Source organism: Acipenser ruthenus, chromosome 32, assembly GCF_902713425.1.
Source record: "Acipenser ruthenus chromosome 32, fAciRut3.2 maternal haplotype, whole genome shotgun sequence".
Classification (NCBI taxonomy): Eukaryota; Metazoa; Chordata; class Actinopteri; order Acipenseriformes; family Acipenseridae; genus Acipenser; species Acipenser ruthenus.
This window is the reverse complement of record NC_081220.1, coordinates 10683869-10702839: the sequence shown is the minus strand read 5'-3', so window position 1 is coordinate 10702839 and position 18971 is coordinate 10683869. Positions and strand designations below refer to the sequence as shown.

Genomic DNA, 18971 nt, shown 5'->3' with positions numbered 1-18971 from the left:
GTAGTGCTGAATTCTGAAGTTGAAAAACAAAATTGCAAATCTCCAAAGTAGGCTTTCATTAAATTTGTTATTGTAATCGGTACACTGAAAAAATCAAATGCTGCCCAAAGAAGTTCATGTGGCACTGAACCATATGCATTAGCCAAATCCAGGAATGTCACAGGAATGTGTTCTAAGCATTCTGAGAAACCTGGAATGCCCGCTTTTTGTATTGAAGTGTCAATGAAGCAGTTCTTTAATAGGTAAGCTGACAATCTCTGAGCAATAATGCTGAAGAAAATCTTGCCTTCTACGTTTAATTACTCCTGTGCACCCCAAGACCACTTTATTATTATTATTATTATTATTTCTTTACTTAGCAGACGACTTTATTTCTGATTACACAGTTACATTTTTAAACTTTATTTCCCTTTCAAGTCGAAGACGACCACCAACATTAAGTATGGGATATTCCCTGCCCTTGAGGTAGGTAATACTGAGCTCTCTATATCAGAGCTGCCGAAGGCCCCTTCCTGTGATGACGCACTCTGTCCCACCTACCGAGGGTATAAAACTGTCACTCACCGGAAGATCTCTCTCTTTTTCCTTCTCAAGATGGTAAGTTAGGACCTCTGTGTCTAGAACTGAGCGTGTTGATAGGGAGAGTCCTCGAGTCCATTCTGGTCTGTTGTAGTTCCTAGCTTTTGTGCTGAAAGCTGGCTTGCCGCTTTCCTGGAATCAACGACTCTTGAAAAAGACAGAGTTTTTTGTCTTTCTGTCTTTCAGCGGCCCCCCCTGGGCTGGCCGCTCTCTCTTTGCTGTCTGTTGTATGTGAGCGGCTGTCTGTGCAGCCAACCGTGAGTTAGTTGTCTTTTCCTAAAGAGAGTTACACAAGTATCCTCCTCGGGGCTAGGCCTGCCGCATCCCCGCTGTCGAGTGACCCAGCCGCGCTCCCTTCCTCGGGGCTAGGTACTACCGTATCCCCGTACGAGTGGAGTCGCCGGCCGAACCTGACCGCTGCGGTGTGTCGGTTCATGTGCGTTCGGTGTGCTCTCTCTCTCTCTCTCTCTCTCTCTCTCTCTCTCTCTCTCTCTCTCTCTCTCTCTCTCTCTCTCTCTCTCTCTCTTCTCTCTCTCTCTCTTTTCTTCCTTCTTATAAACTGTAATTTTTGCTTGACAAAAACTTCACCACCGCGGCTTCGGCCTCTGTCCCCCCCTGGTACACGCTTTGCACTGACCAGGTGTGTGTGTTGACCACGTGGTCTGGGTACGCACTTTGCGTAGCGTCTTCTCTGGTGCTGCGGTACCGCGGCGCACGCATAGCCTGATTTCTCTTGGCACAGGCTGCGTATTATCCAACGCCAGCGTAGGAGCATAGTGCACACGGTAGTTGGTTCCCAGTACGCAGAACGATATTCACAGCGCACATAACGCGCAGGTGCTCATTGCTCCTTCCAAAAAGTTACGCACAGAGCGCAGGGTATGCAGTTTACGCTCCCGCTGCGCGAGGCGTCTAGAACGTTCGAGGCAAGCAGTGTTGTGCTCGATCTAAAGTGTAGTTACGCACAATGTGCACGATACGCAGTTCACGCAGTGTATGGTACCCATTGCACAAGGCATTTGGAACGCTTGAGGCAAGCAGTGCGGTGCACGTTGCGCTAGTTGCGTAAGTACTGCTCTACTACCGCATTGCTCGTGGTGCTGCACGGTAATACCAGTGCGCACTGAGCTCAGCTCAAGCGCTGTACGCAGTGTACATATTACACGGTGCAGGTGTAGTTGGTTGTGCACTAGTGCCCATACGCTGCATAGTACACGGTGCACTTGTGCCCACGGTACCCGGCGCAGGGTAAGCGGTGTTAATAGCCTTAGCTGTAGCCCTAGCGAAATTTACACTGTGTTAGTACCTGTGGGTCAAACGCAGTGAAAGCAGTGCTTAGTGCTATGCACAAGCCAGATGTCCTGTCTCAGGACTCTCTGCCTAGCATCTCAAATGCAGTACACAGTGCGCTTTTGACGCACGGGTTATTGCGTAAGCACTGCTCAACCTGGCACATAGCTCACCTTGCTGCACTGTACCTGTGAAAACAGGATATTCGCTGCACACGGGGCTCAGCATTATTATTTATTATTATTTGTTTATTTAGCAGATGCCTTTATCGAAGGCGACTTACAGAGACTAAGGTTTGTGAACTATGCATCAGCTGCAGAGTCACTTACAATTACGTCTCACCCAAAAGACGGAGCACAAGGAGGTTAAGTGACTTGCTCAGGGTCACACAATGAGTCAGTGGCAGAGGTGGGATTTGAACCGGGGACCTCCTGGTTACAAGCCCTTTTCTTTAACCTCTGGACCACACAGCCTCTATGTATGTGTGCATACATACAAGGTATGCATATGTGTGCATACCTTGCTGTAACGCTAGTGAGTGGACACACTACGTTAACACTTACCAGTGTTCAACGTAGTGCAAGCAGTGCCTCAGTGCTAATGCACAGAGTCAGCACCATATCGGGGTCCTTCCCTGTACGGCCTGCGACGCATCATACCCACAGGACGTATGGTGCTCGGTAGGCAGGTGCTTAGTACGTCAGGGCGCATAGCGCCTCCGGTGCTCGATGCACGAGGTGTCTCGTTGCCTTCTGCCTGTAGAAGGTGCTTCACTCCGCGGTAAGCTACGCGCTGCCCCAGTCGTGTGATTGCACGTAGTCCAGGCTAGACACCCCTGTCCAGTTACTACGCTGTGTTTACTCTTTTTTCTGCTTAATAGTCTACATCGCTTTGCGATTGCAGTCTGCTGAAAGCCTTACAGCGATCGCTGTTTTCTGCTTTCCTCTGCTATTAAGTCGCCCAGGATAAGGGCGTCTGCTAAGGAATAAAATAATAATAATGTTGCAGTTTAAAAGAAAAAAGAGACACGTGTTCCTCCACCGGCCCCCGGCTCTGCCGTGCCCCGCTGTGGAATTGACTCTGCTGGACTGCCTCAGCCCACCCTCTCGGTGCGCTTAAAATTTACCCGTTACCCATATTGCCTTGGGTAACTATTATTTTTTACCCGCGCAGCTTGCGTGGAGGGTGTGTATTTTCGTTTCTTAACTGCCTTGCAGTTTAGAAATTAAAATAAAATAAAATAAAATAAAAATACAGCGTTATTTCCACAGGGACCCAGCGCTGCTGGCCCCACTGTTGAGGGGCTTCTGCTGGCTTGTCTCTGCTAGGGCAGCAGTGTGGAGTAGTGGTTAGGGCTCTGGACTCTTGACCAGAGGGTTGTGGGTTCATTCCCCAGTGGGGGACACTGCTGTTGTACCCTTGAGCAAGGTACTTTACCTAGATTGCTCCAGTAAAAACCCAACTGTATAAATGGGTAATTGTATGTAAAAATAATGTGATATCTGTATAATGTGATATCTGTATAATAATGTATAATGTGATATCTTGTAACAATTGTAAGTCGCCCTGGATAAGGGCATCTGCTAAGAAATAAATAATAATAATAATAATGTCTCAGCCCGCCTACTCGGTGCGCTGTTTAAAAGCAGTCACACGCGCTGCCGTGGTGACTGCTATTTTACCCTCACAACCTTGCTGTTGTGTGTGTGTGTGTGATGTGTTTTTTCTTTACTGCCTTGCAGTTTAGAAAAATAAATAAATAAATAAATAAATAAAATGTAGTATGATATCAAACGGCAGCTCTGCTGTGTCCCACGGTTGAGTTGAATCCACCGGCTTGTTTCAGCCCACCTACTCGGCGCGCTTGGTCACCCGCCTGGCATGGTGAATGTGTTTCTCCCATAGCTGAATGGCTGGGTATAAGCCTGTATGTACCTGTTACTGCCTTTGCAGTTAAGAAATAACAGGTTGCAGCTCCTTGGGCCTGTGCTCCACCCTGGCATACGCTATGCTCTGCCACGTTATTATTATCCGCGTTGTGTGACTGCACGCAGTCCAGAACCAGGTTATCGCCGCTCTGCACCACGGTGCAGCACCGTGTGCTCCCCTGTACTGCTCTCCTGGTTGCCTACCACAGCCACTCGAGTCTGGGTATCCACCCCGGTGTATGCTTTGTGCTACCCCAGGTTGTGTTGGTTTCACGCAGTTAAGGCTGGGCGCCCCCATTCGGCGCCCTCGGTGTTTAGATGCTCCATACCTCAGTGCTTGGTGCCCCGATGCTTCGGTGCACCAGTACTGTATTCTACCTCACTCAGTGTCCTCGGTGCGTCTGCACCCTTGGTGCCTGAGTGCTTCAGTACACGGCTGAGCTGTACGCGATGCTGGGCCTGGCCAGGCAGCAGGCTCAAGCCCTTGCTGTGGCCCTAGCTCAGCCAATAGCGCCGGCACTGGAGCTGACCCCGCCTGAACCGGTGGTTGCCCCAGATGTTACGCGCTGACATCTTCCGTACTCGGCAGGCTGTCTGGCCGGGCGAAAGGTTTATCACACTGGACTGAAAGAACGCGGATTCCACGTTGCTATTCATCTAGTGCACAGGAAGTAACTCCGCTTCACCTTACAGGGGAGCGTCCTGAGTTTTCTGTGCTGTGGTTCAACCTCTCCTTAGCCCCCGCACGTTTCAAAGTGCATGGATGCCATCCTAGCTCCCTTGCGACTGCAAGTGATCAGGGTGATGAATTAGCTGAACGACTGGTTGATCTGCCCAGTCACAGGAAGGAGCAGTGGCCCACACAGTGCAAGTCTGCCTGTCGGACGACAGAGTGGCTGCCATTTGCAACTGTCTCGCCTTGTTCAGCAAGGGTTCACAGTATAATTGGTGTTGTGTTAAAAACTATTGGGTCTGATGGCCTCGGCTTCATCACCCACCCATCTAGGGTTACTCCACAAGCGCCCGATCCAAGTGTGGCTCAGTGCCTTAGGCTGCACCCCAAGTGCTACAGACACCGTCAGCTGACCATGTCTCGCCTAGGCTGGGAAGCCATACGCTGGTAGAAGCAAGCCTCTCTTCTGAGCGAAGGCGCAAGCATAGGAGAGATACTGTCAATTGGTGAAGACAGACACACCCAACTCTGTTGGGGGACCGGTCGGGCAGGTGGAGGAGTTCGTGGACCCTGGTCGGATCGCTGGACATAATGCGTGGGAACTGAGAGCAGCCCACGAGTGGTCCAAAGTGTTTTTTGTATGCTTTCCCACCTATACCGCTGCTCCCTTTTCTAGGAAAAGTCAGGTTAGAGAAAGCATCAGTTCTCCAGGTGGCCAAGAGAATGTGATTTTCGACCCTGTGCCAGCTGTTGCATAGCCAGCCCTGGGAGATTCCACTTCGTTGGATCTCCTCAGTCAGGTGGAAGGCTCTTTGGCATCCGGAGCCACGCAGGTTCCAAATATGGGTCTGGCCCCTGTAAGGGACTGCTGGCTAGCCCTAGGGCTATCGGACCCAGTTGTGGGTACCATGCAGAGCGCTAGGGTGAACTCCACTAGGTTTTTTGTATACCTATAAGTGGAAGTATTTTCAAGCTTGGTGTCTGGCTAGAAACCATGACCCCATCACTTGCCCTAGGCCAGTCATATTGCAGTTCCTGCAGGAACTGCTTGGTGCTGGACGGTCACCTTCCACCTTGCAGGTGTATTCAGTGGCTATCTCTGCTTGCCATGCACCCTTAGATTCTATGTCTCTGGGTGCGCATTTTTGGCTACCCATTTCCTTAAAGGCGCACGGTGATTACACCCTCCTAGGAGGACTGTTCTCCCCAAATGGAGCCTTAATATTGTGCTAGAGGCTCTCACGAAGGCCCGTTTGAGCTCTTAAACTCCATTGAGCTGAAGTGTCTGTCTATGAAGACAGCCTTCCTTTTAGTTATCACCTCCGTAAAGCGGATCATTGAGCTGCAGGTGCTGTCTGTTCACAGCTCCTGCATGCGCGTGTGGGAGGATGGAAGTGGAGTGTCGCTGCGCACCAACCCCGCTTTCCTCCCCAAGGTGATTACAGCTTTCCACATTAACCAGTCTGTGGAACTGGAGTCTTTTCATCCACCTCCGTTGCTTCAACGGAGGATGAGAGATTTAATTTTCTCTGCCCAGTGCGGGCATTGAGATGTTGCGTGCTAGGACAAGAGTGCTACATCAATCTGAACAGCTCTTTGTCTGTCACGGAACACTGACCCTAGGACAGCCCCTCTAAGCAGCGTCTGTCACACTGGATTGCAGACACGGTGTCGACTGAATATGAATATGTGCTGGGTTACCCCCACCTGGTAGAGTAGCTGCGCATTCGACTAGGTTGGCTACATCGTGGGCCCTTTTAAGGGCGCTTCGATTTCTGAGATTTGTGCTGTGGCTAGCTGGGCTATGCCGCATAATTTCACCAGATTCTACCGCGTTAATGTGGTAGATCCTGCTGTGCCATCTGTGAGCACAAGGGTCCTTGAGGGTGTACGTTCACACCGCTAACCTCTAGGTTAGACAGCACTTGTGCGTCCCTCATATGCTGCCGTTCCTTCTCCCTCGCGACGGCTCTGGTATACATTATCCCATACTTAATGTCGGTGGTCGTCTTCGACTTGAAAGGGAATGTTAGGTTACCTACCATAACCCTGGTTCCCTGAAAGAGAAGACGACCACCAACCATGAGGTCGCTCCGGTCGCCCTCACGGGTTCGGCGAAAAAGAGAGAGATCTTCCGGTGAGTGACGGTTTTATACCTTCGGTAGGCGGGACCGAGTGCGTCATCACAGGAAGGGGCCTTCGGCAGCTCTGATATAGAGAGCTCAGTATTACCTACCTCAAGGGCAGGGAATTTCCCATACTTAATGTTGGTGGTCGTCTTCTCTTTCAGGGAACCAGGGTTACGGTAGGTAACCTAACGATTTTATTTGTATGTCACGCGATTACATTTCGTTTCCCGCCAAAACTGTAAGAAAGAGGGAGGGGGTGGAGAGAAGCGGTGTGGAAGGAGATATGTTAGTGACAATGAAAGGGTGGGGAATATAGCGAGGTTCAGGAACTATGGGGTGTTTATATGTTTTACAGTGATGAATAGACTGTCCAATTTCCAGAAATTTATATTCTCAATCACGAACAACATCCAGCTCCCAACAGAGCAGCATTCAGCTGTAACATGGAACGGCGCTCTGTCTTAATGACTCTCCCTGCACTTCCTCTCCCGCACATTCAACACAGGAAATACATTTGCGCTTCAATGACATCACTATTGCTATTGTAACAAACTGTAGTTACACAAAATGTCCACTAGATGATAGCAGTTACTTAAAGTTATCCAAGTACAGAATCCCTACTAGATCTTAGATTGAAATACAATCAAATGATTCGAAGTAAGGCTCATTTTGTCTTTACTCTACCCACTTCAGTTACATTTTATTAATTGTTTAAAAAAAACTGTTTATGTGAACTTTATGGAGTGAGACAAAACATCTATGAATTATAGATTCTAGCATAGATGGGAAATATAACATGATACAATGATACATGCAGTGACATGAATGTATTATACACACACATAAATACACCGTTTCATGTAAATTACTGTTGGCTAAACAAATACATATTTAGGGTTACATAGGGACACCTCCCTTGGCTCTCCAGCAACTCTCAACAATATATTCTGCCAGAGTAAATAGGAGCTGTGGTATGTGAAAAAAATGATAGCTTTGATTGTAACCCTCTGAAGGCTGAGAGGGGTGCAAATGTACCCCAAAAATGTACCATGTGCACTTTGAAGCAGGATTGTTATTTTTTTCCGATCTAACAACTGTGATTCTTGAAATGTATTTTTCTTTAAGACTATAAGTCGCCCTGGGCAAGGGCGTCTGCTAATAAATAAATAATAATAATAATAACAAGGTCATCCTTGGTATCAAAATAAAGGTAAGCAATTCAAGTTTAACCACATGTACGGTATATTACAATACACGTTTGAATAACTGTACAGTAGCATAGCAACTGAATCTGACTGAATCAGTTACAATCATTCGATTCAATGGGACGTTATCAAGCAAAATCACCCCACAACCTACCAATTGGTAGAGCAGGTCCGGAAGCGCTTTAATGGACGTCGGGCATATTAGCCGCTATAGGGAGCAAACAAGCGTTGCTGAAATCATAGTAACAGTTAGTTTAATAACGTAGTTAGGGTTAGGGTTAGATATTAGGTTTAGGGGTAGAGATTATGTTTAGGGGTAGAGATTAGGTTAGTGGTAGACAATAGGTTTAGGGTCAGGGGTAGAGGTTAGTGGTTAGGAGGGTAGTAGGTACCTACTGGCCCATTCCTATGGGAAGATTTTGCCTGATAACGTCCCATTGAATAGATTGATTCTAATCGGATCGGATGGATAACTAGTTTTAGGTGGCTTGGTTTGTAGGTTAATTCGTGCCCCTGACTGCCACTCCATCTACGGAGGTATCCGGAGTCTTGATCAGGGTGGCATTTTACTCTGATTCACGAACTGACTCATAGTTGTGTAAATAGACATTAACATAATTCAATGTAATCATCATAGTTATATTTTTTTAACCCATAACTTCAAACACACTTATGGGTGTGGTTTCACAGACCCGTTTCACACTATGGGCTTCCATACCAAGGTTAACAACAGCTAGTCTCAAATGTACGCTAATCGGGGTCTGTGAAACCTTGGGTATATCATAGATATTAAAACTAGAAAAATACTGAATTAATATATTTACCACCGTGCATTTACGTTTACACACTTGCAAATTAAACACACCTCGTTTATCTCACTTTTTTATTAGGATTTTAGCAAAGCAGAATACTAAACCTAATAATAATAATAATAAAAACGCTTACAGAACGGATTCTTGCTTTCATAGAACGCAGTCTGTCTGTCAGTCTGGCTAATCTACAGTATAGATCCACTGCCTGTCTGTTCAACAATCTATAGGACTTTAAACACATGTTTCAAACATTGAAAGCTGTTTCTCAGATTAACTGTGATCCACAAACACCAGTTTTCAGGACCTCAAAAGTCTTCTTGTGTTTATGGGAATGTAAAGACACCGAGGCTTTTGTAAATTTGTGCATATCCGAATTGTGTGATTTAGGTGTAACCCTCTCGTGCATGGCGATCTCGTATGTGGACCGATACAAATAAAGCTCTTTTCAGCCTATTCTGACTCAATGCTTAATTTACTGACGCGCTGGCTACTCTTAAGTGTAGTCTCTCTCAGGTACGTATCTAGCTGTGGGCGTGGCCTGTGGCTCCACTCACTCATTACTTTCAATATAGCAAGTTTACGGTCACGCCTCTGTATGGCCATGTGAAGATGTTAATATTGAAACCTATTATGTTGTTTTAAGGACTTTTAATTATCACTTGAAACTTAAGTAGAGCTATCAAATTTAAACCCCAATAATTCTATTCTCTATGTATAATAGCCCAATAGCCTATATAATATTTGGAACCCCCTACATTCGTTCTGTAATTGGCCTTTGGCGCTATAAAAACTCCACATATGGCCCGTTCGTTGAAATTCGATAATGGCTGCAAGAAAGTCTTTATCTGAAGAAGAAGAAAAATATTCCAGTTTTTCTATGGAGGAGATTGAGGTTCTGCCTCAATCTCCGATCGCGGTCCTTAAAGAGTTAAACGTGCCCAAGCCCCTTGGTGCCAATCAGACACCACCATACGATGCACTTCGAGATCGGGAAACGTACCCCTGCATTACAATACCTCACTAATGTTTACGATGCTTAACTGTTCTTCTCCGTGCTTTCACTGTGCTATATTACCCTTTGCTATGCTTATGGTAAACCTTTACAGGGTACAAAAGACCCCATAGTGCAGCAGTGTGGAGTAGTGGTTAGGGCTCTGGACTCTTGATCGGAGGGTTGTGGGTTAAATCCCAGGTGGGGGACACTGCTGCTGTATCCTTCAGCAAGGTACTCTACCTAGATTGCTCCAGTAAAAACCCAACTGTATAAATGGGTAATTGTATGTACAAATAATGTGATATCTTGTAAAAATTGTAAGTCGCCCTGGATAAGGGCGTCTGCTAAGAAATAAAATAATAATAGTGTTCCAGGAGCTTACAAACTGCTAGAGCATGGAAGGCCATCCGGGTCAAAAAACGCGTAATTAAAGTACAGCTTTCAAATATTTAGTACACGTTCTCATTTGACTTTAATACGTGTTGTAATTCTAATTACGTGTACTAATTTGGCCAATCCGATCGCTGAAAATGAAATGACAACAAATTAATTGATTTTTTTTAATCAATTATTTATATTTTTGTGAACCTACATGACCTTTTTCTTTTTTTCTTTTTATTTTGCACCTTATGGTACACAGCAGTTTCCCTTTTTATTTTTTTACATTCTCTCTCTCTCTCTCTCTCTCTCTCTCTCTCTCTCTCTCTCTCTCTCTCTCTCTCTCTCTCTCTCTCTCTCTCTCTCTCTCTCTCTCTCTCTCTCTCTCTCTCTCTCTCTCTCTCTCTCTCTCTCTCTCTCTCTCTCTCTCTCTAGGCTAGTAAATAGAGAGAGAGAATGTATGCATGTTTGCAGTCACATGTGGTTTTCACGATCACATCGCCTTCTTGCCAAAATGGTGCTGCTACAGCCTTATATTTTTGCATATTGTCATTGCCCCTTTGCCGCTGTACTTTATGCATCCAGGGCAGGTCAAACATCGGAAAAAAATCGGGCAGTGTTTTCCCGCCTTAATTCTTGACTTTTTTAAAAGCGTATTTCATGTCTGAAATTTTAAAAAAAAAGTTATGCCGGAGGTGGTTGGCTATTCTTGTAATTACGCTGCATGCCTGTAAAATGACCAAACCTTACGTATGTACTACTGTAAAATTACCAGGCACTACGTAGATACTATAATACATGCGTAGTTAATTTACATTTATTTAGAACGCGTAACATTATATGTATTCTGATTGGTCCAAATCCATACCCGTACTAAGTATTTGAAACGCGGACTAATGGCCTTCCATACTAGAGTGTCGTCTGACCTGAGAGCGCGTTTACTGACACACTCTTAAAGTCAATTTGACCTGCTGCACATAACGTATTTCAATTTGACCTGCTGCAACAGTAATACAGTAACGTATTTCGAATTGTTTTCAACTGTTAGTAAAGAAGAAAACACAACAGCAGCACGGTTTAAATGTATTTTGAAAATCATTTACTTTGTAGTACAGATTTTTTTTTTTCCTAGTGGTACCGGGCAAAAATAAATGCCTTATTGCACTTCAGTTTACTAAATCCAAAATGAAACGCCATGGACTGTTTTTCTTTCTGCATATATAATCTATTTCACACACCCAGTACATGCAGCCGCTAGTTTCTCTTGTGTTTTGTGGCTTAACTGCTTTGGCCTGTACTCGCATGTATGTTTCTGCGTTTTTTTAAAGTGATATGGAAAATGTTGTCTGGTGTCCGGAAGTGTACAGCCAGTAAGCGCACAGCGACCTATAAGAATTGCGCTTCTAAATGCAACAACAGTATTTGTTGCATCAACTTCAAAAGGTCTCCCTTCACTAGACCAGTCAATGTATTAGCACTCACGATTCTAGGAACCGCTATAAACCAACATTTAAAGTGCAGAGCAGCTCGTTCTGCAACACAACACAACCCCCACAATGGTAGAGGAAAGATGCACATTTATATGTACTGATGTATTGTTTGTTTTGTTATTTGCTTAATAGTAACAACATGTTTAAACAGACTATGTAACTAACTTTTACACTGCAAATCAAAATACATGGGAATTGAATATGATCTAATGCAACCGATTTTAGACTCGTCTTCAGTGCTCATTCTAATTTAATGTGTGAGAATTTATTTTTGACCAACACAATGTTAGCAAAATAAAGATGCGATGCGTTTACACTGTAAACGTTTAAATCAGAAGTCATGCTACACGTTCACTTATTATAACTGAATTGCTGATAGTATTATTATTATTATTTATTTCTTAGCAGACGCCCTTATCCAAGGCGACTTACAATTGTTACAAGATATCACATTATTTTTTTTACATACAATTACACAAGGGCGTCTGCTAAGAAATTAATAATAATACAGAAGCAATGGGGTGTTCTAATACAGAAGCAATGGGGTGTTCTAATACAGAAGCAATGGGGTGTTCTAATACAGAAGCAATGGGGTGTTCTAACACAGAAGCAATGGGGTGTTCTAACACAGAAGCAATGGGGTGTTCTAAGACAGAAGCAATGGGGTGTTCTAATACAGAAGCAATAGGGTGTTCTAATACAAAAGCAATGGGGTGTACTAATACAAAAGCAGTGGGGTGTTCTAATTCTTATAGATTTGCACTCGACTCTATGATTGACCTTTCTGGTTAAAGGATGACTTGGGAGTTCTTAAAGAGCCATATGATATATTTGTGTTTTATGTAACTGTTTCACCATAAATAGCTGTAGACTATGTATAAAATTGTAATCTTGTGGTAGTGAAGGACCTTGCACCGGGAACTGTATACAATATCTGCACTTCCTGGCTTGTCTGTTGCAGCCCCTCTTCTTGCCCTGTTCACTGATACTGTCTGCAGTGCGGATAACACACACATCATCCTCGCCAGCCTTGCTGTGCACTTCCCACCATGCTGCTCCGGCTCATTCTGCTATTCTACACGCTGCAAGGTAAGCGTGGCTTTACTGTTTATATTCTAACATCGCACAACAAATCTGTGTTTCATTTTATATTACTCTTTTGTATATTATTATTACTTATAGTTTTTTTTTAGTTTCATTTAACCTACATGATTTATTTTTTTACGGCGCGGTACAATTTATACAGAATACGATTTCAATGTATTATTTAATCAAAAAGATTAAATACCTCTCTACAGTTTGAGGTATTATTATTATTATTATTATTATTATGATTATTATTATTATTATTATTATCATTATTATTATTATTATTATTACATTTAGATACTATGACAGATTTACACTTTTTTGTATTTATTCATTAAAAAAAATTAAATTACAAAGTTTTATGTCAAATTATTTTTTTTCCATTTACCAAGTAGATTCTTATTTTTTATTTTTTTGTTTGTTTCTGATATGATTATTTTTGTACGGCGCGGTAGAATTTATACAGAATACGATAGCAATGTATTATTTAATCAAAATATACAACTTTCTGCAGTTTGGATTATTATTATTATTATTATTATTATTATTATTATTATTATTATTATTATTATTATTACTAGTAGTAGTAGAAGTAGTAGTAGTAGTAGTAGTAGTAGTAGTAGTAGTAGTAGTAGTAGTAGTAGTATTGTTATTATTATTACATTCAGATACAAATACATATTAAATGATGACAGCTTTACAGTTTTGTATTCTTTAATAATAATAAAAAAAGAATGTACAAACTTTATATTTTTATGTCAGATTATTTTTCTTTCATTTACCGAGTACATTCTTAACATATTTTGGTTGGCCATGTTATTGCTGTTTGTAAAACAAAAATAAACTCCATTATTACGATTGGATTATTATTTTTTTTTTTTTTTTTACAGGTTTAGCATTAGGTTATCCTTAATAAAACGTATACAGATCATTTATAAATGCAGAAAGAATTGGACTTTATCAGTGAATGTTGTTAATCGCATTTGATATTGCATATAAGCATCCTGATACATTTTGAATTCCGCCCTAAAAAACATTATTATTATTATTATTATTATTATTATTATTATTATTATTATTATTATTAGAGATATAAACAGTAGGCTCTTCGTTTTTCTTTTGTTCTCGTTTCAGTTGCAGATGCAGGACTGTTCCAATACCCGCCGTTAGTCAGAGTCGAGGTCGGGAGCAGCGTAAACTTGACCTGCGATATCGAGGACCTGAGTGGAAAGTGCTTCAGTGTCATCTGGTTCAAACTGCGGTCCAAGAGCATCCCGACTCTGGAAACGTATCAAAGTGTCAGACCCGGTAGCAGCTTGGTAGGCAACGAAATCGAGAAAACATGTTCCCTGAACCTAAACAACGCGCAGGTGAACGATTCCGGGACTTACTATTGCGGTTTAATTAGCAGCTCAGCTATATACTTGGGCAATGGATCCACGTTAGTAGTACTAAGTAAGTAAAAAAGGTATTGCATAAGTATGAAGGTTTCTTAAATAATGTGTTATTTTGATGAAATGTTTTTGCTTTAAGGGCAGTGGGGCGATGTTGCAGCGGGTCGGAGGCTAACATGGAGAATAAATGTATCGTGTGTATCCACTGTGTCAATATTGAACATTGGGCTGGGTTTGAGATTGAAGTGAACTGTGCATCCTTCTTCAAGAACAGCATACATCTCTGTAAAATGATCTAATAAAGTCAAATTATGACCAACAGCGTGTAGGTTGCTTAAATCATTCCCTAAACTAATCCATGTTATAGATTTTTTTTTTCTGGGGGGGGGCATGGGGGGGGGGCATTTTGCTGACCTAATACTATATACAACAACACGTTATTATCCAGCATGTTGTTCTTAATGTTTTATATATTCACATCGCTCTAATTGTTTCCAATACAGAACGCTCCGATGACCGCGCTTATATTGAAATCATCACCCCTTCAGACGGCGAAGTCCAGTCCAGCGGCGCCGCTACTTTAGTGTGTCTGGTGTTCGGGGTATCCGAGCAGGCTCGTGTCTACTGGGTGATCGAACACGGACTGACCGACTCCGGGTCCAGAGATTCCAGTGAATCCACTCCTTACTTTATTAGGAATCAGATCACCATTCCGGGCGAGGTCTGGAGCAGCGGGGCCGTGTGCACGTGCGTAGTGGAAACAGAGAGCGGGCGCAATATGAGCAAAAGCGTGAGCAAGACCGGTAAGAGAACATTTTCAATGATCAATGGTTTTTTTCCCCCTGTATCCTTAAATACATAAATAAACTAACAATATCGTATAGATATAGGGCACCAAGTTATATCCGGATTTCTGTAATGTAACAAGGTTTAAATCGCGGCCACTTTGATAGATCTAATTGGTGTAGCTTTTATAAATGTGTTTGTTTAGTTATCAATTTACCTTTTTAAAATGTAATCTAATGTTCAGCAAACATCGCATTCGGAATTGTCAACGAGTCGAACAGCCCGTTATCATGAGAATTATCTTTTGTATATCATCTCCCGAACACGTGGAACTGTTTCCTTCATATCACGGAATCCGATCGTCTTTCTTTCTCTGGTTTTAAAATCGGATTTGGGGATTGTTAGAATCTCATTGCTTCTCCTTCAGTCCGCATTCACAAACAGAGGTCTTATTGAGGGTGTTTGATCTCTGTATGCTGTTGATTAACTAGCCTGATACTACATTCTATTGGTATATGGAAACAAGCCCATGTTTTTATACTTTTGTTATACATTTAAAGCCCTCCCGAAATATAAAACAAATAGCTGGAAAATGAATGAATGAAACCCATCAGTATAATCAGATCGGTGCTTGAAAATCACCCGTCTTCAAGTGAGGACGAGAGATTAAGAATGTCGGAGCATCCTATATCTAACCGAAAGCGACAGACTGTAGTTACCCGAGTCTTCTATGAGCGGTATTGCATTCGAATAGAAACATTACCTTTCATTTTGTGTATCTCTGCTTTGCTTGTGTTTCAGATGCAGATTGCTTTCCTTCGGTCTGGCGGTATGTCTTCATCTCCGGTGTTCTCGTTGCGATGTGGATACACTTTGCTGTAGTTCACTGGAACTATAACAAGCAAAGGTAATTGCAATGACACGTTTAGTTTAGTGTGTTCAGTTTGGGCCCTATTCTCACTTGGTTTACACGCTGGAAGAAGGGCTTTCAGAGGAGGCGTAAACCCGCCTTCCAGCGCGTGCAAATGGGTCTATGTAGAACCTTTTGATTCCAAATGGAATCCATTTGAGGAATCTTTCTTAAATATCATGTTATTTTTGTTAACGAAAATACTTTATACAAGCATATTTGACAGGGAAATGTTTAATAGCGTTTAGCTTATTTGTGATCTGACCAGAATTATTTATCCTCTCCTCACAGACGGCGTTTTCAAGAGGAAAGATGAAGCAATGGAAATGCATTTAACTAAACAAGTCATTTTCTTTATTTGAATACAGCCTTGCTTCTGTCATATTGAACTTCATTTCCATTCTCAAAGTATTACAAGAGTGCATTAAAGGCATTGATGGTGCACCAGACCATACATTCAATTGAGATCTTGACACTAGTGCTTAATGTTTTGTATATGCAAGTAGACTTCATTATCTTCACAGTAAAGAGCTTGGTAATTAAGAATCTGCAAATGTTTGCATCGTTCCCACTGTGTACAAGTAAAGAAAAAAATGAATAAAATACTTGAATTCAACACTTTGTTGTTGTTGCATGTTTTACTAACTCACACAGAAAAAAAAACACACATGTTTGAAATGTATTGCACATCTGGAAAGAAAACAAAACCCTCTTGCCAAAACCCATTCCTGGTTTTACTATGAAAGACACCCCTGAGTGTGTAACCTGTACACTGTGGATCATGATTGGAATCTAAATGTTTTTTTTTTTTAATTTAATATTTTTTGTGCACATTCAATAGTTACACATGTAATCAATGTGATGAGTTTTAAGTTTTACTCATGTTTAGAGAAATACACTTTACAGTGATTACATTGGGTCTTCACCTGTAACATATACTCTATACGACCGATTAAAAAAAAAAAAAAACATTATAATTCTTCCCAAGATTCTGACAAGAATCCTTTTTGTATTTTCACACAGATGGTGTATGCTTGAGTTTGATGAAGTTGTAATGGAGGGCCTAATATGATTTATATTGCTACAGAATTGTTTTGTCCAAGATAAGCATTTAATAATCAAAGCTGTTAAAATTACAACTTGTTTTTTATCCTTTTGCTATTTACAATATAGAACTGTAAGCAGTGTGATCCATAGTGGTTAAATCAGACATCTGTGTGTGATGTCAAAACCTGTACACTGTAAAATATAGAATTTATAGATAATTGAGTATTGAATTCTTCTTCTTCTTCTTCTTCTTCTTCTTCTTCTTCTTCTTCTTCTTCTTCTTGTAAAACCAAGTCTAAGTATGTAACAAGACTTCTTAACCAACTGAATTGAAAACATACCTGCACACAAAACTACAAATTTAAAAGATTAAAAGATGCAACTACTAGCATGTGTTTAAAATCTGTTGCAAACGATTTAAGTTGAATTCTGAAACATCTTTTTTCAATATGTTAATAAGTTGAAATATGTCTCAACATACAAATTACAACAGCAACACCTTTCAAAGAAAAGCTGCAGTAATGGAAACAACTCTGTGGTTGGTGTGCAAAGGGTGCTTTCATTGTTAAATCCACATTCATCTTCATCAAATACAATTAAAGACTATAACCACAGCCCATCTATCTATCAAAAAACAAAATGTAGCATTGACCACAACTGAGACGAGTCCTTGGTTGTCATGTATGCGCTGCTGAAACACACAGCACATGTTTGCACAGAGAGAGCAGCATGACTGCGCTGAGTGCATAAGAACAGGAAATCCAGTCTCACACCCTGCCAGTGCTGGCCAGTGTGCACTCATCATCATCACAGTGCATTATTAAAGCAGGTCTTTGTGAAAAGCAACAGCTTTAATAGTGCGTGGGGGTCTCTAGTTCGGTCTTATCAAATACCAATAAACAATACATTCCAGGTGTCAGGCTTTTCATTTGGGATTGAATTAAAATGTAAATTATCCATGCAGCTCTCCTGTAGTGGAATGGTAAATCCCTAAAAACCCAACAAGAACAAATGACACAACCTGATTGGTGGATGCAAAAAAACCTGCTTTGAACCGTTTTTTTAATCACCTCCCCTAAAATCATTGTTAATAATACAAATGAATAAACAGGAGGGCAAAGGGGCAGGGCAAGTCTGTTTCCTAATTCCCATCACCTGGTCAATGAGTGACAGCTAACAAGGTGTGACATGTTTGCAAAAAATGCCAACTGTAATTGTATTGGCCCAAGTATTATTATTATTATTATTATTATTATTATTATTACAAAAGACAATTGCAAATAGCCGAAGCAATATCACAACTATAGTTGGCCTATATTACATTATATATTGTTTGTGAGTTTTCCGCGCCCCCAGCTGGACAGTGTGAGCATTACATCCCTTCCTCCAGTCCCGGTGATGACTGGATGCAACCCAAACTAGTGGTTTCTTCAATCAGCACACGTGTTGCTGCAGAGATCTGTCTGCAGGGAACGGATACAAACTCGGCCCTGAGCAAAAGCAGACGTGATGCTAAGTTGACGTTTACAGTATCTGAAAATCAAACACGAAAGGATAAGAGACTGAAGTTGCCATGAAATATACATATTTTTAACATTATTCCTAAATACTTAAAAACTAATAAATTCATAGGTGACAACTAACAATCAGTATAATATAAAATGAAATGTATTTTTTATCTTTGTAAATATGCATTCTAGAAAGTAGAATGCTGTTATTTATATTGTGTATTCATTATTTTTGTATCGTTTAATACTGCCAAACCTCTGTAAAGAACGACTTGTCTATAGTGACCACATGATCACATCCTATAGCAGGATTTCCATGAAGACCAATTGTAACGCATGAGAATGTTTGACTGTCATTGCAGAGTGTATAAATTACAGCAACTGATCTAACTGTGTAGACCACTAGATGGCAGAAAAACCCTAATAATCCAGAAATGTTTTGTTTCCTTGCCAGTACTAATAGATGGAGTTTTCGAGTAATTAAATTTTGTGGAAAAAAAAAAACTGAAGTATAATTCGGGCCTCTGATCACACACACGCACACACAAACACACACACGCACACGCACACACACACGCACGCACACACCACAAACGCACAGACACACGCGCACACACACCTTGTCCTTCTGGCAAAGGGAGCGGGGGTCTGCGTAAGGTGCGGGGGGGGGGGGAGCGAGGGGATATAAAACGGTGCGTTGAAATGACCGGGAGATTTGGGAAGACAAGAGTGAGGGAGAGGGGTATGTTTGGAGAGATA

The 18971-nt window shown here is 41.9% G+C and overlaps 1 long non-coding RNA gene across 1 annotated transcript; it reads left to right on the top strand.

Annotated features, from left to right (window-relative positions):
- The first annotated feature begins 14664 nt into the window (after nt 1-14664).
- LOC131703057 (uncharacterized) lies at nt 14665-16126 on the top strand. Its single transcript, XR_009309674.1, has 3 exons — nt 14665-14764; nt 15549-15654; nt 15949-16126. It is a non-coding gene; the product is annotated as an uncharacterized LOC131703057 (long non-coding RNA).
- Nucleotides 16127-18971: the final 2845 nt, after the last annotated feature.